Consider the following 27,570-nt stretch of genomic DNA (forward strand, 5'->3'; position numbering starts at 1 on the left):
ATGTCTCACCTTTCCCTTTTATGGTTTTCATCCCAGCCCCTCTGCATAAGATGCCCTTCTCAACTTTCTAAACCAGTCTGGCTTCTACGCAGTCTTTAGAGCATGTTGTAGGCATCATTCCCACCAGGAGCATTTCCTTAAAGTATCTATTTTCTGATTTCTCATACTTGGGCATTCTGTGTTAATGCTTATCATTTGGAATTGAAATTGTTTATCTGCCTATCTCTACCACAGGGCTATACACTGCTTAAGGATGGGATATGTCTTACATATTTGTTCCAAAAGTATTTTCACTGGAGAGAGCACATAATAGGTAGATAATTGCTAAATTACAGTAAATAAATGTCCAAGTTCTTTTACAGTCTGGTTTTTACCTTTCTTTTCAATTTACTTTCCCCATCTAACACTTCCTATTCCCAAATGTTCTCTTCTTCATCCTCTAAAACCCTTCTACTTTCCTTCCTCCAGGTTTGTTTACTACTTTAGCTTAGCCCACTCTTTTTCCTTTCATGGATTGCATTTTGAAGATCAAGGTTTATACAGAGCACACTTAGGATGCCTGATAAGGAGTTCCCCTGGACTTTCTAAATACGGTCATGAATGCTTTGGGTAAATTATTTAGAACCTCACTGGTTATGCTTCAAGGATCTTTCTTAAATATTATTCTACTCACTTTAAAATTCACTTTCCTTAATGTAGAGTTCAGAAAGTATCTAATGAGTCTTTTGTTACACTTTAAGCTCTTTTCCCATGGTATAGTGTGTAGTAACATTTGTCATGTCTCTATGAAGATGAAAATACCCAAACAGAATCTGTTTTTAATAAAGACAGATAGAAAAAAGAAGAGAAGATGAAAACTGGGTGTGTGGGGGTGGGGAGAATTGAGAAGATAACAGAAGAAAAAAGTCTTTTAAAGGTGATTCATTATGGGTTAGATCAAGGGATATCATCATTCCGGTCAAGAACAGAATGGGAGTAGGATAATGTCTATCTACTAGAAATGTCAATAATGCTTTCAAGACTTAGGTTTTCTAGCATTTTTTTCAAGTCCCACTAAATTCTGCCAATTACTGTAATCCTTTGTATCTTAGTCCTATTCTTAAATTAGTGTCAGCTTTATTGTTTTATCTACTTTCCCTCCCCAGCTATGTTGAAAAATATTTATTAAAAATAACAACATTATAAATTAGAACATTTTCTTGATCAGTAAGCCCAAGAGAATGTGGCTAAGGCAATAAAGTCCTGGTACCTGTAATAGCTTAGCTGAGTCTCTGATTTCCAAGTTCCCTATTACTTCCACAATGCACCCAAACACAACATACTAGCTGCTAGACTGTGGCCTTCAGTGATTGCTACACATGAGATATTTTTTTCCTCTCCAAAAAAATTTCATTGCTATAGTCCCTTGTCTATAGAACCCCAAAGGCAGTGCTAGTCTCCCAAATGAATGCTGATTTCAAGGCACTAAAGTCTTTTCAGTGAGTGTCCATCAAGTATCCAGTACTCAAGTGCCACAAAAATGGGATCCTTTGAGCTCCTGAGTAACTGGAAATTCTTCACACTGTGTTATTGTTTCAGCAGCTCAAGTAAGGATTTTTATCCTTTGTCTGCTTCTTTATTTCTCAAAGAACAGAAATAGAACTGCCAAAATGCCACAAGGGAAGCTATTCTCATTGTCAGGTCAAACCATAGCCCCATTAATAATGCTAGTGGAAGTAAGAAATACGCAAGTATACTGAAGATTGTTGGTATTAGAATTTTGCTCTTGATTTGAAATAATCATTTTTCTTATTAACAGAAGCTTTAATTTATTATTGCTTTCTCCTTATTAAGAAAACCTATCAGTTGTGTGTTCTCTTTCTGTCTGGTTTTACCATTAGATAATATATTTCAACGACAGGTGTATCTGTCCTCTGACTAAATGTTGTGTTCCAAGTAATCCATAGACTAAGATTAAGGTGTGGTCATGTTCTCCTACCTGGTTTGTCCTTCAAATTCGGAAATGATGATTCTTGCATCCTCATAGCACAGAGAACAAGTGGGACAAAATCAAACTTCTTGCTCATTCCTCTCATGTTCAAGAAGAGGGGTTGGCAAACTGTTTCTGTAAAGGATCAGAGAGCAAATATTTTAGGTTTTGTGTGCTGACAGTCTTTGTGGCAACTATACAACTTTGCTATTGTAGTGTGAAAGCAGCTACAGATGATACATAAATAAATGTGACTATGTTGCAATAAAATTTTATTAACAAAAATAGGATATATATTGGACTCCTGTCCTTCAGGAATTATTCTGTCAATTGATCAGAGAATACAGTTAATATAGACTGGAAAATACTAGGGATAATTATTTAGTTGAGCAATCAGAACTTGATGGGTGTTCTGTTAATATCTAAATTTGAGTTATCTTAATTTTGGTGACAAAGTATATTTTTATCCAACCTCAGACTAAACTTACAAAATAGAGGCCTCATAGAATGATTTAAATTACATGAAAAATGCATGTTCTTCCCAAGCATTATTGATTCTGTTGCGTCCCCCATAAAGAGATCTTGAAACCCTAGGCCCCAGTATCTATGAATGTGGTCTTATTTAAAAATAGGGTCTTCGCAGGTATAATTAGTTAAGAGGTCATACTGGATTTGCATGAGCCCTTAGTTCAAAATAATTGGTGGCCTTTTAAAAGAGGGAAGACCCAATGAACAAACAGATGCACAGGAAGAATTCCAAGTCAAGAAGAAAGCAGAGATTGGAGTCAAGCATCTATAAGCCTAGGAATGCCTGGAGGGTACCAGAAGCTGAAAGAGGCTTGAAAGGACTCCCTTAGAAGTAAGAGAGAGCACTGTCCAGCCAAAACCTTAATTTCAAATTTCCAGCACCCAGATCTGTGAGACCAATTTTATTCTATTGTTTGGTACTTAGTTACTGCAGCCCTGGAAAACAAATACACAGTGATAGCACAGTGGTGAGACAACAGCGCTTCTTGAACCATGGATGCCTTTGGCTCTACTCAAAAGTTCATGAATACCTTTGATTAATATTTTAATTGAACAATATAAAATAGAATTATAATAAAATACCCATTTATATTAAAATATCGAGAGTAAATTCATGACATATGAATATATATGGTTCTTTATTAGCACATTAAATTTCAAGACTAAGTGGTTTATCTAAAAATTACCAAAATTCCCCAGTAAGGATAAACATAAACACTATCTTGATGCATACTCAACTATAATATGATAAGAAAAGATTTGTTATATCTTGAATAAGGCATAGATACTGCTATGACTGCAATGGCCTTTTCCTATATTTATAATTAAAATGAATGCTAATTTTTAGATATAGGATAGTGAAAATTAACTATTCTATTTCACATTATAACTTATAACTATTCTTTTCCACATTCATGCCCCACTTGGATTCTCTCCACAAATTCTTTCATTGATGGACCTCATGAAATTAAGAATTACAGATGTTATCATTTGCATGGTCAAGGTTAGATCTCTTCTTAAATCCTCTGTTCTAGTCCAGCAAAGGAGAGGTTTGAAATTGTCACAGGTAACGAGCTGTGTGTTTAATTAGAAGTTGTACAAACCACTTCTGCTATATCCTATTTAAACAAACTTAGTCATAGCACTACCAGATAATGGAAATCTAGTCTACTATTGTGGAGTCACATGCCCACCTGACATTATCTGCTTCATTTAATATCATGAACATAGGGAACATGTAGAATTGGGAACACTAACAATCTCTGATCAATAAATATATTTTCCCTCAACTGGCTTATTTCTAGAAAACTAGGAAAGGTGCCAACATGAACAATATTTTTGAAAATTGAAGATACCATTTAAAATAAAATGCAGAAGGAACCAAGAGATAGACCCTAGAATGGTTAATAACATTTGCCTTAGATTTTTTGTTACCAAATTATATATACCCTAACAAAAAAAAGATTGTTATAAAGAACAAACAAGTTTCACTGTTCTTAGTTGTTTTTCTTTTTTTTAAGTTTATTTTTATTTTTATTTTTTTTAATTAATAAATTTTATTTTTATATTCCCCATACAATTGCAATCCCCCCATTCTGACCCCAATCCCTCACCTCCCGCCCCCCACCTCCCAAAAAGTGTCTCTGGTTCATAGTTTTTGTTGATTTTGATTTTCACTTTCTTATAGTTATTCATTTTCCTGGTCCCTTATTTAAGTATTCTAGATTCCTGCTATGAGTGAGACCATCCGGTATTTTTCTTTTTCTTTTTGGCTTATTTCACTGAGCATGATCCCTTCCAGCGCCATCCATGTTGCTGCAAATTGCATGTGTTTATCTTTTTTGAATGCTGAGTAATATTCCATGGTGTATATGTACCACATCTTCTTGATCCAGTCATCTATTTTTGGGCATTTGGGCTGTTTCCAAAGCTTAGCTATTGTAAATAGTGTTCTTAGTTGTTTTTCATCAGAGTTCTCTAGTCTGGACATCTCATACTTATTCCACTGGTGAAGATAAACTAGCATCTGTTACCCATGGCACAAAAAAGGACAAACAGAAAATCACATTATCCAGGCCCCAGTAATAAATTGAACAATAGATTTCCTCAGAATTCTGACCTATGATTAAAAACAAAACAACTCTCAATGACCATAACCAGCAAAGGTAATGAGCTCCTGTTATCCCAAGAAGGGAATACATCTAGATATAAGCAAAGGTGAACAAGTCTGGTGATTATGAATCATAATCCTAATCACGTCATGTAGACTTCTGGAGGCAGCCATGTGTAAGCCAGAAACACACATTGCATGATTGCATAATCCAATTAATTCCCCTTTAGGTTAAATCAGTATAGAAAACCTATACATTTACCACACCTCTATCCTAGGCAAGTTAATGGTTTTTATTACATTTTAAAACTTTTAGACTGATGTAGATGTTTGCGAATTATTTTCCACAAATACCACATGTATAATGTTAAGACTGGTAAATAATAAGTGTCTCCTCAATGCATTTCTTTACTTGATTTGTGACAAAAATGACAAGGATCTTGCTACTCTCTGTTACAGACTAGGGATATGGCTACCATCAATATATAATTATCCTCATAAGTGTAAAATAGTTTTCTTTAAATTGTAATTTAGTTGGATGCCAACAGTGTATACTGAGGGATATCATAAGAAGTAGTTATATGTAACTAATTAATTTACTCTTTGTAAGAGATGAATTTAAATAATATTCCCTAAGTTAAACAGTGCCTGCTCAATGGAAACCTAGAGGAAGTATTTCTTTGCTATTAGTATCTGTGTTGCCAAGGCAACTAGATTATGGGTCTTATGAATTATGTAACTCATAATATATTTTTTTTTCTTACAGGTTACATGAAAGCTTAAAAGTGTGTGACCCATCTCTACAAGAATAGCAAACTTTTCCTGCACTTTGTGTTCCAACCTCACCCAAAGATTCAGTTTTATTCTTTGCCCCAATTCACTCAACATTAAAAGTTTTGTCTGTAAATTGTTCTACGGACCTTGGCATATGGCTTAAATTCTTCTTTTGGCAACAGTGAAGTGCAAATACCTCTTACTATTTTATTAATTTATATAATAAAGTATTATAAAATTATATACCTATAAAATTACTATTTTATTAATTTATATAATAAATTATAATTACTAATATAAATTAATGATCTAAATAATTGGAAATTATTACTGATGTCTCTATTATTACATATTATTTTTATTAGCATTATTTGATTTTTATTATATTTTTATTAGGGTTGTATTTGTATTGTATTTTTATTCTAAGTTTATCACACTATGTATTATGTAATGGTAAAAGCTGACACCTTTTCAAATATATGTTACTCCATCATACCCATCACCCAAGCCCAAATAATTTTCTACCATAGACCATTGTTACCTCATTTCCCTTATTTCCACCCACACCCCCAATTTCCTCTTTTGGTAGTTTCAGTACAGCACTCAGATTTCAAGGGTTTGTTTTAGTTTAGTTTTGTCTGTTCCTTTGTTTTTAATATTTCACATATGAGTGAAATCATCCAGTACCTTTTCTTCTCCATCTGACTTATTTTGCTTAGCATAACTCCCTCCAGTTCTATGAATGTTGTCACACATGGCAAGATTTCATCTTTTTTTTTGTAGCTGAATAATACTCCGTTGTGAAGATATTCCACATCTATGGGGGGAGAGCTATTTAGTTGTTTTGTATTTTTTTTTAATTGAAGTACCATTGGTTTACCTCATTGTTAGCAATTTGGAAGTACAGGCTCTCTCCCTTCAGGTGTGCTCACTATAGCACACCCTCCACAAAAGCACACACTGTCTTCCACCATAGTCCACTGTATTCTCCCCACCCTGTTCTCACCCCTCCTGCTCTCCCTCCCTCCCCAAATGTTTCAGTGCATGATCAACTTTCAAAGGTTGTATACCAATCTTCTTAATACACTCATCTGTCCTAGGGGCTTGTAGTCTATTCCCATAACATATCTATTGTAAATAGAATTATAATGAACACAGGAGTACATATATCCTTTCAAATAAGTGTTTTTAAATTTTGGGAGTAGATACCTAGGACAGAAACTACTAGATCATACAGTAGATCTATTTTTAATGAGAGACATCCATAGTGTTTTCCATTGGAACTAGACTAGTCTATTCCTGTCAACAATGTATGAGGGTTCTTTTGTCTCCACAGCCTCCCCAACACTTGTAATTTCTGATTTTTGGATATTGGACATTCTTATTAGAGTCAGGTGGTATCTCATTGTGGATTTGACTGGCAGTTCCCTGATAAGTGATGATGAACAATTGTTCATATTCCTATTGGTCAAAATATATGTCCTATTTGGAAAAGTGTCTATTTAGTTCTTCTGCTCATTTTTTGATTGGGTTGTTTTTGTTGATTTCTATGTGTTCTTTCTAGATTTTTGATATTAGCCCTTTGTCAAATGCATGACATTCTCCCTTTTAGTAGGGTGTCTTTTTGTTTAAAACATAGTGTCTTTCACTGTGCAGAATCTTTGCAATCAATATAGACCCATTTGTCCACTTTTGCTTTTATTCCCCTTGCTATTAGAGTCAGGTCTCCAAAGATATCACTAAAACAAATGTGTTTTGTTTATGTGTTTTCTTCCATCTATTATGTTTTCAGGTCTCACATCTAAGTTGATCTATCTTGAATTAATTTTTGTGTATGGTATGAGACTATGGTGTAGTTTTATTACTTTGCTTTACAACTATATTTATTGAATTGACTTTTTTCCTTTTTTCCTTTGTATTGTCTTTAGTCATAAAAATAATCTTTAATGGGGGGGGAAGGGAAGCACAGGTGATTAGCACACAGAATAATGTGGACTATTGTAGTAAATTTCTGAAAATTGCATCTTAATTGTTAAATATATAAGCTTCCCCCAATCTTTGCTATTTGCTTTTTTCCTTACTTCTTTTAAGTAATACATATCTCAAATGAAAAACGATGCTATTTTTGCATAACACTTACATATCCCTATTACATGCTAAGTGATTTTCCAGTTGGCATGTAATTTTTCCTATTCCAGGTTGCTTAGTTCTATAACTTATTCCATCAACACTGACAACAATATTGTGAGCAGTCTAACCTTTACAAGATGCAAATGAGAAAAGCAACTCATGCCCTAACCATGGCTCAGTTAAATAATATTTATTTGGACAGCCTTACCATCACTTTTGTTTATAAAATCTCAAAACCAACACGGATTTAAAATAAGTTAAAACAGACTGAACATATATATAGTTTGAAAATAAAGTTATTGACTGAGCTTTTCACTTTCTCTTTCATTGCCCTTATTTAACTCAAGCCATGGTTTCATGGTAAATATAACCAACTTATTCTCTCATGGAAGTGTGTTTCCTGGGGTAAAGATATGTGATATAGACAAAGATAACATAAACAAGAAAATCTTTATAAAGCTTTTCCACCTTAATCACTCATAAGTAATCCAAAAAACCCACTATTTTTGGTAAATTCCTTATACTATTTGATGGTCCTGATAGTACACATCACAGTGGTTGATACAGCACAGTTACTAAAATATATAATATCTCTTAGACTTTGAGATAAATCTGAAGGGGCAGTTCTTCCTTTTGTTGAATCAGCAGTTAATAATGACGCACTTTCTATGTGTCAGACATACGACATGCTATTATTTCATGGTGGCTGAGGATCCTGCCATCATAGGATTTAGATATTTTGTGACAAACCAGCACTAAAAATAATGTTAAGTTTTGGGCTTTAAGAAAGAAACAGTATTTAACTACTATAAGTAGCTGGGCAAAAACAAAAATAACCCAAATAAAATAAATAAAACAATGATGAAACTTAATGTCCAATGGATAACATTATGAGAAAGTGAAGTGTTATCAAATATTTAAAGAAATAGTTAGAAAATATGAAAAGCACAAGTGTATTCTATCTAATCTCATTCAGATTCCTTAATTAATCTTGGATCTCTTATAATATTATCAAAAATACTAGATAATTACATAATGTCCAGGAAAAGATACTTTATGAACAATCTTGATTGTTAAGGATGAAAATAATAATAAATATCCAATAAGTATGAATGAGGCATAGGAATACACTAATGAGATGAAAAATATTCTGCTCTTCCATTTTTTCCAACTTATGAGCAAATTTTATGTTTGATTTACATTGAAATAAATTCCAGGTATTTAGAAAAAAATGCTGTAGAAAGTAATAATAGCATTCTGTTATTCCCCTTCAAATACATAGCTATCTCCAAAAAATTAAAAATCTTCACAATATAAAATACTACATTGACACATTCAAATTTCCAGTAATATGAGAACTAATAATCAGTAGAAAAATGTGAATCTTGTTCTCACTAAACCATACTCCCAACTTCAGAAAGCAGTGGTAATTTAATCATTGGGCTATTTCAATGACATTGAAAAGAAGTAATAAAATCATTCTACTTCTTCATAATTCAATATTATAATTCATACTAGAGAATTTTAAATGGATTTCACATATTTAAAGATACATTTTTATTTTTATTAAATGTATTTTATATATTACCAGAGGGAGAAGCTAAACAGTTCTGATAGCATTGTAACTGTCTAAAAGCTTGAACTCAAGCAAAAAAAAAAAAAAGCAAATTTCAGACTCTATTTTGTATTTTAATAGGATCAGTTAGCAAGTTTAAATTCCCTCTGCTCATTGTGCTTTCAAGTTACAAATGAGATCTAAAACCATAAAGTAAAAGCAGGAAGAAAATTATTTTTCAAATTCTCTCTGGTGCTGGAGAAAATATATACAAGGGGTTGTATGAAAAAGTGACCTTTACCTACCAAAGAAATCTGAATATATTTCATATGCATTTTGTATAGTCTACAAGAAATCAAATTATGTGAGATAAAGTTGTTAAAGTTAAATAAGACGAAATGTCACTTGATTTAAAAATGCAATACTACAAATAAATTATTACAATGTAACCAGTTATAAAAATGCAGAAAGGATTTGTTTTATATTTCTCTGTTAGTAAGAAGCACACAGTACTGCTTGCTGTATCATAAGATACCCCAGTATCGTCATGTATCAGACCTTCAGATTTAACCTGACCTCCTCAGAATGGATAGCCACACTACAGTATGGTAGGAGACCTTTTTGATACCACTTTGATAATTCTTTGCAAACCTCCATTAGAAACAGAGAAAAGCCACTTCAAGAGTGTGCACTTACAGCTTACTGTTTACCTATACACTCATAAGATCAAAACCCCTGGTCTTACTGTTTTTGTTAACAAGGAGCAGTAAAAGTCTTCCCACATACTGAGTTTTGGTTTCCATTTTACAATCTGAGATGACAGACGGCACAAAAATGATGAGAAAACTGTGGGGAGGCTTCCAGAAGATTGATTCTCTCATCAGCTGATTCTTTTCTAGTTAGTCTTTTATTGACTACAAAGGTATAGCCAATGCAGAAAAGGAAAACCAGACTGCCCTGTTTAATCCTGAGGGCATTGGCAAAAGGTGATCACTTTTTGAGAAAACAGAGGCCTACAAGGAAATCAGCACACTGTATGAGCCGTTAAGCTGATTTAAACACACAAGGGATGCCTGGGGTTGAGCGCAAGATCTCTGAGGTGTGAGATGAGAATGAAACCATTCCACAGACTAATATTACTGAGCTTTAGTAGCAGGTGGTACAGTTGATCAGTCAGGAACCTGTCATTTGGAGAATAGGCCAATATATCTGAGAGACATGAAAAATCCTTCATTTTTCCCTCCTTCTCACCAAGAGTAAAAATATTGCAATTCTGAACTTTCGGCAATTATCAACTACAAGTTATCACAATTTAGTTACCTGTAAGAGGTGAGCAAAACTAAAAGGCAATAAATTTTCTTATGTTTTTCTAAGACTGCAAACAATAATAATTCATAGTGGCGGAACCAGATATTTAGTTCTAATTTAAGTCCATCTGGAATGAAACCTTTACAAACTGTCAGCATAATCTGCAATCCAGACAGCCCAGAAAAATCAACTTGTAATTTTCATAGCTAGGGAGTGAAGTAAAGATTCACATTGCCCATTTTGTTTCTTCAATTTTGTGTTTTATATAACCAGTTTTCTTATTGGCATTCTATTATTTAAACAATTTCAGAGAAAAATCTGCAATTTGATAAAATCCACCTGTTTATTGAAGTCTTAGAGAGAGGGTGAAACATTAGCATTATTAATTTATATTTGTAATGGCCATATATGATCCTCTCTGTTAATTCCTACAGGCTATTTAGCACTATCTAAGACAGAAGTGACAAATTACATAAAACATAACCATATAAAATAATACAAGTTTCAAAAGGGTATTTTTATTACAGCTAATTTTGCACTATGAACACTTAGGTTTATGGTATAAGTTAATAAAAATATTATTAAGATATCTGTTAAAAACTAAGATATCACCAATTTCAAGAAACACTTAAGTTTGACATATGGTGTCCTGAGTTGAAAAACTACAATATTTGGTTTTACTTTTTTTACAACATGTAACCTAGAATTCCTAGACACAGCAAACTTCACTTAGTGATTATACTAACATATCATTAGTGATCATACTAACAATTATCTTTTGAATGTTCACCAGATATCTTGTAACTTCCTAAAGTCCAGAAAACTTTTTTTTTGGCACTTGGTAGTCAATAATCAAAGAGTTAAATTTCCTTCATCAAATTATATTTTACCACTTTATTAGAATTTTTTTTCAATAATAGAGCCCAGAAACCATATAAAAAGAATGCCAGATCAAAATATATATCAGAAAAACTTTGCAGAGGATAAATTCTTCTTAAAACTTTAACTTATTAAGCTTTACAGTTTTTCATTTATTTACAACATACTGCCTCTCATTATTTTTCCCAGTTTTTTGGTTTGTACCTTGAAATAATGCCTGATACTTACATGCATGAATTCAAATCAAGAAATTACATTTTTGACTATAGTCCTTTGTGTTTATGCCTGTCTCATTCCCTTATACCTTCTGATTTCAGAGTGCCCCTAATCATTTATTCTAGCATATTGCAAAATTCAATCAGTTCCCTCCTACACTCATATATCTTCCTGTTTCTGATTAGCCATAATCAAGACTGTCCTTCCTCATTCTAGAGATGATGTCTCCAGATTTTTGGATGTCAGAAAATGGCCAACAAGCACATAAACACACATAGGATAACACAGTATTTTCAGGGGCAAACTCAAGGACCCAGCACCATGGCAGATGCTTAGGCCTGGTTGTCCAATAACACAGTGTAGCAGAAAACAGAAATCTGTCAGGACCAGACCTCAGATTCCTGGTGAGGATCATAGACCCTTCGCTGCAAACTCAGGCCCTCTGCTCACATGAACAAGAGCTAGGGTACAAAAACAATATAACAGGCCAGATGCCAACTACAACTTAACACTGTGGGACCAGCTCCTCCTCTAATATGATCACAGGACTACAGAAAAGTCATGCAGGTGAAGTTGTATTATACAAAAATTACATTGTTCACAAAATCATCAAACTTTGCAAGTGTGGAAGCAGCAGTCACTTCACTGGTGGGATTAAGGAAGCCGCAGCCCAAGTGTTCTGAGGACTAAGTGCATCAGCCACATAGTTAAGTGCATCAGTTTTCATGATGATGAGGCCCTTGCTTCTTCCCCACGTGAGTCTGGGATCCAAGCATGGTTTTTGACCATCATAGGTTACCTGATGTATCTGGTATAGTTGCTTTCTACAGAATGTTGTGGGGAGTCACGACCTTCTCTGGTGACCAGGCTGCCAGGGGTGTGGTGTGATAATATACGTTTGAAGAGGTGTGATCCTATATCTCTGAACCATATACAGTATTGTAAACCAGTTAACACACGCAAAAAAATAATTAAAAATACAAAAAACTTCAACCTTTACCTCTCACGGATGAAAAAATCAAAATGAAATAGAAGTTCTAATAATTTACTTAAGTTTTATATTCTCCGGGGTTCACATTTTCTTGAACCCTAGGAAAATGGTAACATTTTCTCAGCCCCTGCTCCTTCCTCTGCCAGGCATTGCTGAGAAAGTCACTAAAAAATTGTATTCATTTATCCTAACATCAGTTGGGTGCTTTGCGCCTCTTCTAAACAACCCTTATTTAATGTTTACTCTAGTTCTTACAATATCAAGTAAGCTTTTTCTTTTTGCACACTCATTCTTAGGAAAAAATTTGCTGTTATAATTATGGAACTTTAGATAATAAATATCTTCAATGTTTCCATTTCAACCTGAAAATATTTCTCCCACATTCATTTTTTTTTCCTTTTTTACCCTTTCTATATCAGAGCACAGAATTCTTTGTAGCTCTACAACCTATAGTTATCTGTATCTCTCATAACTGCCTTATTCATACATTTCTCTTCCATCATTAAACATGTTTCAATTAATTAAAATATATTTAGTATCTTCATTTCTCTTTCACCTACTTTTGCTCTATATTGTTTCTTTCATTGTAAACTCTTGCATGTCTTTCTCATTGCCTTGGTGTTTTTACCCATTTACTCCTCTGATAATTCCCATTAACCAAGCTTCCAAACTAAAAATGCCATCTCCGTGATCTACGATATCAGCAGTTACTAATGAAGGGAAAATATGTTAAGTGTTTTACAAATATGAGAGGTCATTCTTATCAAATACCCTCAACTTTTTAATACATTTCCTGTCTATGATCTTCCCTGGTTTATTAGCTGAACCTCATATCAGAGCAATTCCTTCATCTTTGAAAATCTTTTTATCCCCTATCTTATCGTATTTAGTCTGACCTATACTGAGAACAGTTATTGGAAGACTTACCAAGTATATAAGCAAATTAAAGGGGTGAAAACAATACATTCAATTGCAATAGCTTAAAAAATTACATATGGACATGTATTTAATTTTCTCTTCTCATACATTATTTGCTCATGAGTCATGAGAATCTGATGAGAAATATATATATATACATATACATATATTTTTTGAAAATGCATTTAAAAGTAAACTTTACCAGTTGCATATTTGTGTTGTTTTGCATTAACATTGTTAATTCTTTTTTTTTTAATTTGTGTAATTTTTATTTTATTTTATTTTTTTTAAATAATAAATTTTATTTTTATATTCCCCCATACAATTGCAAATGCCCCATTCTGACCCCAATCCTTCCCCTCCCGCCCCCCACCCCCCAAAAAGTGTCTCTGGTTCATAGTTTTTTGTTGATTTTGATTTTCACTTTCTTATAACATTGTTAATTCTTTACGGTATTTTAGATATTTTGTGAAATAAAGTCTTTAAAGGATACCTTTCTAGGGCCTCTCCGGTGGCGCAACGGTTGAGCGCTGGGTTGCGAAGCTGCCCACAGCCTCTGTGGCGCCAGTTCGATCCCCGGCTGCTCCCCGGCCACCAGAGGAGGGTCCCGCATGGCGCGCAGACCTCTCCTGCCGCCCGCTGCTCCCCTCAGCAGTGTACTTCGGTCCCTCTGCCTGCTCTGCTCCCCGCTCTGGCTCTGGTGAATTCTCTCACCCTCCCGCGCTTCTGACTGTACCCAGTGCTTGTATAAATTAACAAAACAAACAAACAAATAAATAAATAAATAAAAATACAAGCCTCTTTAAAAAAAAAAAAAATAAAGGATACCTTTCTAACACTGTACCAGTTTTTGCATTCAGCTAGGCATGTATTATATATGACATGCATATTTAATGTAAATAAGTCACAAATAGATTAAAAAGTATGATTGTATAAGTTACCACTTATATTCAGGAGTGGAGGTTAAGAGACATTCTGTTTTGAAAAGAAATTACTTGGGTTAATGATAAACATATCTTCTTAATTACCAACTAAATGTAATAGTAAAGACCAAAATGCCTAACAAATATAGACATGCAATGAAATTGATGGATAAAATAATAATTTTGCTTATATATGCAGCACCAAAAAATACATTTCAATATTCCCTTTGCAAATAAGGTGAAAAAGCAGCAGGGGAGAAATTTTATTTTCGAGTCTCTATAGATAAAAGGAAAATTCTGTGTAAGAATACATAAATTGTAAATGACATTTAACAGATATCACATGTGAAAGTGCCTTCAGTGCACTTTTTCCAATTTGCTTAGACAACTTGAAAGTAAAACATCAAGATAAGTGCCTGTAACTTGCCCCAGAATGGCCAAGCTTTAAAGTGAAACAGTATTTTCTGATTTAACTTATTACTATTGATTCACAAGGGAGAAGTTGCATTCGAATACGTATTTTCAAAATAACACATCATACACTAAAAACATCAAAATACATCAAAACAGTGTTTAAACAAAGAAAAAAATGAAACTAAAACTATAAAAATTCATATGCAAACATAACCATTTTAGCTCACACTGGCAGCCTAAATTATGAATAATTTGTTTCTTTTAATATATACTTGTTAAAAATCCAATTAAAGTCTATCAGGAGAAGAAAACAGAATTTACCAAATATTTAATTTTACACTATATTCAAGGTTCTTTTCTGTCTCCTTCCAAGTTGTAACCTTCTCATTTAAACAGTTCAATCACCTAGCATATCACACAGACATAATTACTAGCTTATCTCATTCAATCTTGCTTTTCATGCCCTGCCTCCCTGCAGCTGGCACTGAATCATAGTTATATGCCAGGAAAACCACCAGCTGGAAGGACTGTGCTATACAACTCACAGGGGACTTTTTAACAGAAACCTCATTTTAAAGAGTTACATGAGCATTGTTAAGCAGGTAGTTCAAGGAAGTCCACCCTCTTATTCATAATTACACATATTTTCTCCCAAACCTGGGGTATAGACCAGAGTTTATTCTCAATAGTATGAAACCATGTGAAATTTGGGACACTCTTTGAATAGTTTATGAAGCTCTATGATAGCTCAACTATAAGCTATCTTCACAATATTCTGGTCCTTCTATCTCTAAATATACTTCTTTTACTTATTTATGTATTGAGTTAACTAGAAGTTTTTGCAGAATGATAATATTAATTTATAAGAAAAAGGTATGAACCCATTACAAAAGTTTCAATAATATAAAAGTTCTGAATGAAGGTTTAAAAAAAATACTCTAAATTTAAAGACACACTTAATGATAAAATTAAATATGATAAAGATGGGAAACTATGTCAAATAAATATGAACCAAAAAGAAGTTTAGGCAGTAAGCTTTATAGCTAATAAAATCAAACTTAAGGCAAGTAATATAAAAAAGAAATGATACTATATTATGACAAAAGGAATCACAAAAAGAATATATAGCATTATGAGCTTACTATAACATATATCTATGTAGCCTCATACTGAGCAGCTTAAAGAAGTTATAAAAACAATTGTAGCTGGTGATTTTATCAAACTCCACACAGACAAAGCAACCAGATAAAACTACATGCAGAGACATTGACAAACAAAACAATTTTTTTAAAAAGCTCAAAGACAGACCCTGGCATGTAAGGGAATATTTTAGAGCTACAAATAGCCAAAGGATGGGGTTTTTGAATGTTACTTCAATCTTACATTCCTGGGTAAACACCACTTGGTGATGATAGATAAGTCATCTTACATATGGTTGGATTCAATTCACTAGAATTTTGTTCAGAATATTTTATTTTATGTTCATGAGGGCCTGCAATTATTGTAATAATTTTGTGTAGCTTTTGTATCAGGGTCATTTTGACTTGCTAGATAAGTATGTAAGTAATCTAACTTTTTTCTGGAAGAATTTCTGGAGAACTAGCATTATGTTTTCAAAAATATTTGTTAGAACTCATCAACAAATTCAATTGTACCTGCAGTTTTCTTCATGAGAATATATTTAACAATAAATTTAGACATTTAAAGATACAGGACTTGTTATCTAATTCTTCTTGAATACAATTTAGCAGTTTATTTCACAAATTTTTTCCATTTCATCAATGTTGTCAAATTTGTTGGCAGAAAATTGTTCATAAATTTTTAAATTATCTTTAATATCTGTGATATTATCAGTTTAGTTTTTTCATTCCTGATTGTAGTTACATATCTCCTCTCTTTTTTATCTTGTTCATTGTTGAGAGGACTATCAATTTTTTTTTAAGATTTTATTTATTTATACAAGAGCTGGGGTACAGGCCAGAGGCCTGGAGGGTGAGAGGATTCACTAGAGACAGAGTGAGGAACAGAACAGGCAGACTGACTGAAATACACTGCTGAGGGGAGCAGCGGGCAAGACAGGAGAGTTCTGACGCGCCATGTGGGTATCTCCCTGGCGGGCGGGGAATCAAACCAGCACTGCAGAGGCTGCAGACAGCTTCACAGTGCTGCGCTTATCAATTTTTAATTTATCCCTTTTCAAAGTATTTTTTATTAAGGCAACACTGATTTGAAACAGTGTATATGATTCAGAAATATATCCCACCACACCTATCACCAAGGCACCCATTGTCCTCCAATATATCCCACTGTGCCCCTCATCCCTTTCCTCAATTTTATTGCTCTCCAAGTACCAAATTTTTAAAATCTAGTTTCTATATATTTGTTTTCACTTTAATCAACTTATAATCTGATATTGTTTCTTTCTCCCCTTACTTAGTATTTAATTTTCTCCTCTTTTTTAAATTTATTTAAGGTTGAAACTGAGGTAATTAACTTGAGATCTTTCCTATTTTCCAGTATAGCAATCAGTATTATAAATTTCCTAAGTTCCACTTTTGCACCATCCTATAAATTTTGATACAGTCTCATTTTCATTCATCTCAAAATTCTTTCTAATACCTGTTTGTATTTCCTCTTTGACCTATGTAAAAGTGTTTCTTAGGTTCCAAATATTTGGTTACTTTCCAGATACTCTTCTTTTATTGATTTCTAAATTAATTCCACTATATTCAAATAATACACAGTCTATGACAGAAATCCTGACATACTGATTGAGAGTTGCTTTATGGTTCAGAATATAGTCTATCTTTGTAAATGATAACTGGCCATTGAAATAAATGTGTATTTTGTTTTGTTGCACAGTATGTTTCATAAATATCAATTACCTCAATTTGATCACTAGTATTGTTTAAATCTAAACCCTTACTGATAAATCATTTATTGAGAAAGTGATATTGAAATCCATAAATACAATTGTTAATTTACTTATCCAAGCAAGTATTTTAGTTTTTCCTCCATATTTTGTCATTCTACTATTTGACACATACACAGTTTAGATTTTGTCTTCTAATAATCTTTCTATCATGATGAAATGAATTTATCCCCAGTTGTAATTTTTCTCTGTAAATTTAGTTTGTCTGATATTAATATAACTGCTGTTTTCTTTTTGTAACTATTAGTATGGTATATCTTTTACCATCCTTTCATTTTTAACTTATTTTTGTACTTATAAAGTCTTTTCCAATTCAATAACTGGGATCTCTAAGTTAGTATATATAGATTATTTGCATTTAAGTTATTAATTTGGTAAATTTAAATAAAATACCTTACTATCTGTTTAATATTTTTCATATTCTTTACTTTCTCTTCCCTCTATGTTGCTTTCTCAAAACAATACAAATTACTTGAAAGGGAAGTATGATGAGAGAAGTAACAGATGAGGTAAGATTTTTTAAGATACTTAAGTTGGGGGCGGAGCAACATGGCGGCGAGGAGACGCTGCGAGTAAGATCTCCCATTAAAAAAAGTTAATAGGGAGGAAAAGCGGCAGGTCCCAGTGAGAACTGGGACACGGAAGATAAACGGGTGACTCCAGCAAACTACCCGAAGAAGAAAGTGGCCATAAAAGAGGACTAGAAGGGAGGGAAGCGCAGAACCCTGCTCCCCTCCCCCGCCCACAGAGGCGGCACTCTCCGACCGGCAGAGAGGAGGAAAACAACAAACCAAAACAGCCAACAAGAACAAAGGACGCAGCAAGTGGGACTGGGAGTGGAAAGGAACTATTGCAGCCACCACACCCCGTGAACGGGAGCTGAGGCGAACCCTGCAGGATTCGCCGCGGCGGTGAGCGAACGGCTCCGGGCGCCAATAGAGAAGAACAAAGACCCCGGGAGACGGGCACACAGCCGGGCTGCGGGTAAGCTGGCACGGAAACGCAGCACGCTCGGGGAGCTTGAAAAGCAAGTGCAGACCGGGATCGCGGCTGCCCAGGTACCCGCGCCTGCGACCTAGGCTTGCGGGGAGACGACCTAGGCTTGCGGGGAGACGCGCGGAGGTCCTCACTGACGTGAAGGTCCCTCCCTGAGTGAGCAGGAACCAGGGGCCCAGGCACGGGAGCTGTGCAAAAGGCGCCATTCCCGCGCCACTGAACTGGGCTACAGCCCGCGTCCTGGACCTGAGGGCTTTGAACTGAGACCCGGGGCACGAAAATTCGGGGCGTGGGTTCTCCACGACGGTGGGGCACAAGGCAGACACAGCACCCCAAAGCTGTTGAGGTGTACCCTACCATTCCCGCTCTGTTCCCTGTCCCACGGGGTGGGGGGGGGCGAAAAACAGCCCCCCAAGGACAATAGGAGAGATCTCTGGCGCCACCTAGCGACCAGGAAAAAAAAATCACTAACACCCCATAGAACAGGAAATTTCTTAAGACTGCTTGAAAAGGGCAGAAGGCTTCTGCAGTGGCCAGCCGGGAAGTTATTCCACGCCAGGCCCCTTCCTACCAGCAGTCTGAGCCCACAGAGGGAGCAGGCACCCACGTCCGGGGCAGACCGGGTGCGCAGAAGAGTGTGCCTGAAACCGGAGGCGCAGGGACTGCATCCCACTTCGCCATTTGAGAACAGGGACATTTCTTCAGTAAAAACTGCCTAAAACCAGCAGAAAACTCCCCCAGAAGGCAGAGATGGCTCCTGGAAGAGCCAGAGGGGAGCGGAGAAGTTCACCCAAGATGCCAGTCAGTCCGAGCATCACAGTGTCCCAACGCATACGACAAATTAGAAAACAGACAGTAGGGAGTAGAAGAACCACACGCAACCTAACAACTCCTCAGGAAAGAAGCACACCACAAAAAGAAAACCACTCCCCAGATTGCAACGACAGCAACTTGGAAGAACTTCTGAGCCTTCCAGAAAGAGAATTTAAAATTGCCATGATTAAAAAAGTGATAGATCAGAAGAAGGAAATTGAGTCCCTAAAGAGGGAAAACAATGGTCAGAAGAATGAAATTGAGTCCCTAAAGAGGGAAGTAAAAGAAATGCAGGAGATCAAAGAATTAATGGAGGAACTAAAGAACTCCGGGAAAAGCAAGGAAAGCAGAATAGATGAAATGGAAGAACGAATAAGCTCTCTTGAAGACACAGAAATAAAAAGAACCAAAACAGAAAAGGAAAGAGAAGTACGAAGGAAAAAGAATGAAGAAAGACTTCGAGAACTATCTGACTCCATGAGGAAAGGAAATATAAGAGTTATAGGAATTCCAGAAGGAGAGGAGAGAGATGTAGGAACAGAGAAAATATTCCAGGAGATAATTCAAGAGAACTTCCCAAATGCGAAGAAGGAGCTGAAAATTGATATACAAGAAGCAAGAAGAACACCAAACTTCCACGACGAAAGGAAAAACACAGCAAGACAAATAATAGTAAAGCTCCCAAGAATCCAGGACAAGGAAAAAATAATGAAGCTGACAAGAGGGAAGAAACAGATAACATTCAAAGGAAAACCAATCAGGCTGACATCAGACTTCTCTGAAGAAACACTACGGGCAAGGAGAGAGTGGAGGGACATAGTCAACAGACTCCAAGAAAACAGATGCCAACCAAGAATACTCTATCCCGCAAAGCTCTCTTTCCTCCATGAAGAAAGAATATGGACCTTCCCAGACAAAGAGAAACTCCGGAATTTCATTACGAATAAACCCCCACTCCAAAAAATACTACAAGGAATCCTAAAGCCAGAACCTCAGAGGGACGAATAACAACGAAAGAAGACCAAAAAAAAAAAAAAAAAAAAGTTATTAAAAGAATAAATAAAATCAAAGGAAAGACAAACATAATGGCAAATACAGATGCTAACATATCAATATTAACTCTAAATGTAAATGGACTAAACTCTTCAATAAAAGACACAGAGTTGCAGCCTGGATTAAGAAACAAAACCCAACCTTTTGCTGTCTCCAGGAAACACATTTAGCTACAAAAGATAAAAATAGGCTCAAAGTCAAAGGATGGAAAACAATCCTACAAGCAAATGGGCCAAAAAAGAAAGCAGGAACAGCTATACTTATATCAGATAAAACAGACTTCAAACTCAAAAAAATAAAAAGAGACCCCAATGGTCACTACATTATGATTAAGGGGACAATAATTCAAGAAGAAATAACACTCATTAACATATACTCACCAAACGAAAGAGCACCAAAATATATCAGACAACTGTTGTCCTCTCTGAAAACAGACATCAGAGAAAACACATACGTAGTGGGAGACTTCAACACACCACTATCAACAATGGATAGATCAACAAGACAAAAAATAAGTAAAGAAACCAAAGCTCTAAATAAGGACCTAGAGCAATTGGGCTTAACAGACATCTATAGAACACTAAACCCAAAAAAAACGGAGTACACATTTTTCTCAAGCGCACACGGATCATTCTCCAGGATCGATCACATACTGGGGCACAAGACAAATATCAACAGATACACCAAGATTGAAATCATACCAACCATCTTTTCTGACCACGAAGGCATCAAACTAGAAATAAATCATAAAAAGAAGGCAAGGAACTATCCTACCTCATGGAGATTAAAAGCCACACTACTGGAAGACCACTAGACTAATGAGGAGATCAAAGAAGAAATTAAAAAATTCTTTGAATTGAATGACAAGGAGGACACCAATATCCTAAATGTATGGGATGCAGCAAAAGCAGTAATAAGAGGAAAATATATAGCAATAGAAGCTCACATCAAAAAACAAGAAAGAACTCAAAGAAACAACCTAATCTCGAAGCTCAAAGATCTAGAAAAAGAACAACAAAAAAACCCCAAATCCAGTAGAAGAAAAGAAATAATAAAAACCAAAGCAGAAATAAATGAAATTGAAACTAAAAAAACAATCCAAAAGATCAATGAAACCAAGAGCTGGTTCTTTGAAAAAATAAATAAAATAGACAAACCCCTAGCCAGGCTCACAAAGGAAAAAGGGAGAAAGCACAAATACACAGGATCATAAATGAAAGAGGAGAAATCACAACGGACAGCAGAAATCAAAAGAATAATCAGTAACTACTATGAACAGTTATATGGAAACAAGTTCAACAATCTAGAGGAGATGGACAAATTCCTACAACTCTACAATCACCCAAAGCTAGATAAAGAAGAAATAGAACACCTAAACAGACCAATTACAAGCAGCGAAATTGAAATGGTAATCAAAAACCTCCCCAAAAACAAAAGCCCAGGACCTGATGGATTTACAAATGAATTCTACCAAACATTCAGAGACGAATTAGTGCCTATCCTTCACAAACTCTTCCAAAAAATTGAGAAGGAAGGGACAATACCAAACACGTTCTATGAAGCCAACATTACACTAATACCAAAACCGAATAAGGACAACACAAAAAAGGAAAACTATAGGCCAATCTCCCTAATGAACACTGATGCAAAAATCCTCAATAAAATTTTAGCTATCAGAATCCAACAATGTATCCATAAGATAATTCACCACGACCAAGTTGGATTCATTCCAGGGCACAAGGATGGTTTAACATCCGAAAATCAATCAACGTTATCCAACACATCAACAAAAGAAATATAAAAACCATATGATAATATCAATAGATGCTGAGAAAGCTTTCGACAAAGTGCAACACCCATTCATGATAAAAGCCCTTGAAATTCTTGGGATACAAGGAACATACCTCAACATCATAAAGGCCATCTATGACAAGCCAACAGCCAGTATAATTCTCAATGGTGAAAAGCTGAAAGCAATTCCATTAAGATCTGGAACAAGACAAGGATGTCCACTCTCACCACTGCTTTTCAATATAATACTGGAAGTCCTAGCCAGAGCAATAAGACAAGAGAAAGACATCCAAGGAATCCAAATAGGAAAAGAAGAAGTCAAACTATCACTATTTGCAGATGATATGATAATATACATAGAGAACCCCAAAATCTCCACAGAAAAACTAATTCAACTCATCAGTCAGTTCAGTAAAGTGGCAGGATACAAAATCAACACGCAAAAGTCAGTAGCCTTCCTATACACAAACAATAAATCTGAAGAAGAAGAAATCAAAAAAACCACCCCTTTTATTATTGAAACAAAAAAAATCAAATATTTGGGAATAAATCTAACAAAAGAGGTAAAGGACCTATACAAAGAAAACTATAAAACACTGTTAAAAGAAATAGAAGAAGACACAAAGAAATGGAAAGACATCCCCTGCTCATGGATTGGAAGAATAAACATTATTAAAATGGCCATCCTACCAAAAGCAATATACAGATTCAATGCTATTCCAATCAAAATCTCAATGGCATTCTTCAAAGAAATAGAACAATTATTGATGAAATTCATATGGAATCACCAAAAACCCCGAATAGCCAAAGCTCTACTGAAAAAAAAAGAAGGAAATGGAGGCATCACACTCCCAGACTTCAAACTATACTACAAAGCCATAATCATCAAAACTGCATGGTATTGGAACAAGAACAGACATACAGACCAATGGAATCGAATAGAAAATCCAGAAATAAACCCACAGATTTATGGTCAACTAATCTTTGACAAAGGAGCAAAGACTATGCATTGGAGCAAAGAAAGTCTGTTCAATAAATGGTGCTGGGAAAACTGGGTCGCTACATGCAAAAGAATGAAGCTTGACCACTACCTCACACCATACACAAAAATCAACTCAAAATGGATTAAAGAACTAGACATAAGACCTGAAACCATAAAATACATAGAAGGAAATATAGGCGAAACACTACGGGATTTGCACATCAAAGACATCTTTACAGACACATCACCCAAAGCAGTGATAGTGAAGACAAAGATAAACAGCTGGGACTACATCAAATTAAAGAGCTTCTGCACAGCAAAAGAGACAATAACAAAAACAAAGAGAAACCCCACCAACTGGGAGAACATTTTTGCACCCAACACTAATGATAAAGGACTGATCACAAAAATCTGCAAAGAGCTGATGAGACTCAGCAACAACAAAGAAAATAATCCAGTCAAAAAATGGGCAGAAGAGCTAAAAAGAAACTTCTCTGAAGAGGAAATGCAAATGGCCAACAGGCATATGAAAAAATGTTCAACATCACTTGTAATCAGGGAAATGCAAATCAAAACTACCATGAGATACCATCTCACACCAGTGAGAATGGCACATATTAAAAAAACTAGCAACAACAAATGTTGGTGAGGGTGTGGAGAAAAAGGAACTCTTCTGCACTGTTGGTGGGAGTGCAAACTGGTCCAACCACTATGGAGAGCTGTGTGGAGATTTCTGGACCTACTAAACATAGAGCTTCCATATGATCCAGCAATTCCACTCCTAGGTATTTACCCAAAGGACACAGAAACATCAATTCCAAAGAGCACCTGCACCCCTATGTTTATAGCAGCACTGTTTACAATAGCTAAGCTTTGGAAACAACCCAAATGCCCAAAAGTAGATGACTGGATCAAGAAGATGTGGTACATATATACCATGGAATATTACTCAGCATTCAAAAAAGATAAACACATGCAATTTGCAGCAACATGGATGGCGCTGGAAGGGATCATGCTCAGCGAAATAAGCCAAAAAGAAAAAGAAAAATACCGGATGGTCTCACTCATAGCAGGAATCTAGAAAACTTAAATAAGGGACCAGGAAAATGAATATAAGAAAGTGAAAATCAAAATCAACAAAAAACTATGAACCAGAGACACTTTTTGGGGGGTGGGGGGCAGGAGGGGAAGGATTGGGGTCAGAATGGGGCGTTTGCAATTGTATGGGGGAATATAAAAATAAAATTTAAGATTAAAAAAAAATAATAATAAAAGGAAATCCTTTAAAGAGTTAAAAAAAAAAAAGATACTTAAGTTGAGAATTTCAGAAGAATATGAATGTGATTCAGGGGAGTGGCACAGGACAGCAATAGTAATTTGAGGGCCACCTACAAATCTGTGGAATTTTTTTCGTTTGTTTTTGTTATGTTTTGTTTTGTTTTGTTTTGCATAGAACTGGGGTGTAGGCCAGTGATGCAGGGGCTGAGAGGATTCACCGCAGATAGAGTTTGAAGCAGAACAGGTGGATCTACTAAAACACACTGCTAAGGAGAGTAGAAAGACAGGAGAGTTCTGCTGTGCCATATGTGGATTAACTCCCTGGCTGAGGATCATACTCTGGCCATGGCAGTGATAGCACTGAGATGTAAAAACTAGGCCACCAGGGTGGTCCCTATGTGTGGAATTTAAAGTCTTGAGACTGCATATGATTACTCAGAATGGAAATTAGTAGGGTGAAGATAGTAAGATGAAGAAGTCCTGGAATCCTCTAAATTTTTTAAGGGATATGGAGTTAAGACAGAATATGTAAATTAAATTGCCAAATATACTCAAAAGTTATTATAGTCCAAACAGAAAATGGACATGTACAATCAGTGACAGTAAAAGGCAAATACCTTTTGTAAATATATCTTAGTATATACTCAAAAATTTAGAATTTTATTAATCAAGACAATTTATAAACAACAGATGTCATAAAAGCAACAACTAGAGCACCACCATCACTAAAGAATCTACTTTGATTATTTCTACCACTCTGGTATTACAAAAATGTCTTAGCATGTGCAATGCTCATGAAAAAAAGTTGCAAGGACTATGAACCATGGGTCTAAGAAAATTTTTTAACTTAAAAAAAATTATGTAATATACAGTCATATAAAAATCCCATATATAATTTCTTCTGAAATACATATCATCTGTCCATCTCCTCCTGTCCCCCACCAATCTCTTCACCAAAACCCAGTATGCTTCTTCTGACTTGTCAGGGCTCTCTTTCTGACTCTCATTTTTCTTATTTTTTCTTCAATGTCAAAGCACACACATGGATCTTTTTAAAGCACAAGTTTTACATTTCATTACCCTATCTTCAAAATGGGCATAAAGCACTAACCTTGCATTGCTTTTAATGATCAGAGAGATACATATCTAGATTGATGTACTGATGATAGATATTATTCAATTTAAAATCTAAGCACATAAAAATGTAAATCATGGGGCCTCCCAGGTGGCACAGCGGTTGAGCGCTGGGTTGCGAAGCTGCCCGCGGCTGCGGCGCCGGTTCGATCCCCAGCTGCTCCCCGGCCACCAGCGAGGGTCCCACATGGCGCGCAGACCTCTCCTGCCGCCCGCTGCTCCCCTCAGCAGTGTACTTCGGTCCTTCTGCTTGTTCTGCTCCCCGCTCTGGCTGTGGTGAATTCTCTCACCCTCCCGCACTTCTGACTGTACCCAGTGCATGTATAAACAAAACAAACAAACAAAATAAATAAATAAATAAATAAATAAATAAATAAATAAATAAAAAAACATGCCTCTATTAAAAAAAAAAAAATGTAAATCATACTGGATTTTGACTACTGCTCTTCATGCAGACCATCAGCACTCATATAGATGAAATCACACTTTTGATTTTTGAATTCTACTTATTTTAGACTATTTTCTCTGGTTAATATCCAAACTATCTTTTCCTTTGAATTTCTTCATCAGAGAAGAGAGAAAGTTTTGGAATCAAATTTTACTCACAAAAGCATAGGACCCTTTCTACTAGAATTGTAGCCATTCTCTTATGGACATTAAAATTTGACATCTCAAGCTATTTCTACAAGTTCTTTTGAGGGGAAAGTCTTCCATAGAACATATTTCTGGCAATTAAAATGGGCAACAGAAAGAAATAAAGAATGGCTTTATAAAGAGGCTCAATTCAAGCAAAATTCATCTAAGCTAGCTTTTTTTTTTTTTAAAGATTTATTTATTCAGGGCCTCCCTGCTGGCGCAAGGGGTTAAGCACCGCACTATGAAGCAATTTGCAGCTTCTGCAGCACAAGTTCGATCCCCAGCCAGCTCTGAGAGCAACCCACATGCCACAGCAGACCTCTCCTGTATCGCCCGCTGCTTCCCTCAGCAGTGTATTTCAGTCAGTCTGCCTGTTCTGTTCCCCACTCTGTCTCTGATGAATCTTCTCACCTCCCGTATCTCTGGCCTGTATCCCGGTTCTTGTATGCATAAATAAATCTTTTTTTAAGATAAATAAAATAAATAATAAATAGATAAATAAATAAAAATGATTTATTTATTTATGCTTATAAGAACCAGGGTATAGGCCAGATGTGCAGGAAGGTGAGAGGATTCACCAGAAACATAGCGGGAAACAGAACAGGCAGACAACTGAAATACACTGCTGAGGGGAGCAGTGGGCGAGACATGAGAGGTCTGCCGCACCATGTGGGTATCTCCATGGCCACCATGTGGGTATCTCCATGGCCAGTGGTGATCGAACTGGCACTGCAGAGGCTGCGGACAGCTTCACAGTGCTGCGCTCAACCACCTGCGCCACCAGGGAGGCCGAGAGCTAGTTTTGATGACTTGCACAAGGGTTGCTATGCATGAGTTCAACCTTACATTTTAACTTTTAGCTGTGTCCCAAGGTTGTGCCATGTCTGGATAATACTCTATGGGTGACACTAACACATTATTTATACTTGCCATCTTCCATACCCAGATATATTGATTTTTACAACCACCACCAACAACCACAGGACATATTACCCACAATGAGTTTTGCTGCTTCCCACAGGTGCTGTTGCCAGACTTTCCTGCAACATTTTCTGAGATGGGTATTCAGATATTAGCTTTGTTTTAAAACATAATCATGCACACTCACTTTGCTAAATCTCTGCAAAAAATCAGAAAATTGAAATAAAAGCAAACCGAGAAAACTGCTTCAGTTTGCAGCTCAATAAAGAAGCAAATTTCTTGACATGGCACTTAAAATGTCTTTTTTAAAAAGTTCTTT

At 35.6% G+C, this 27,570-nt stretch overlaps 1 long non-coding RNA gene across 1 annotated transcript in view; it reads right to left on the reverse strand.

Moving 5' to 3' along the window:
• Window positions 1–27,570, reverse strand: part of LOC119254770 (uncharacterized) — a 184,231-nt gene that overhangs the window by 44,468 nt on the left and 112,193 nt on the right. The window contains exon 5 of the long non-coding RNA XR_005127349.2: window positions 1,979–2,104. This is a non-coding gene — a long non-coding RNA (uncharacterized LOC119254770). The remainder of the gene's footprint in view (window positions 1–1,978; window positions 2,105–27,570) is intronic.

The sequence above is a fragment of the Talpa occidentalis genome, unplaced genomic scaffold (assembly GCF_014898055.3).
Source record: "Talpa occidentalis isolate TD23 unplaced genomic scaffold, MPIMG_talOcc4v2.1 talOcc4.3, whole genome shotgun sequence".
NCBI classification, from domain to species: Eukaryota; Metazoa; Chordata; class Mammalia; order Eulipotyphla; family Talpidae; genus Talpa; species Talpa occidentalis.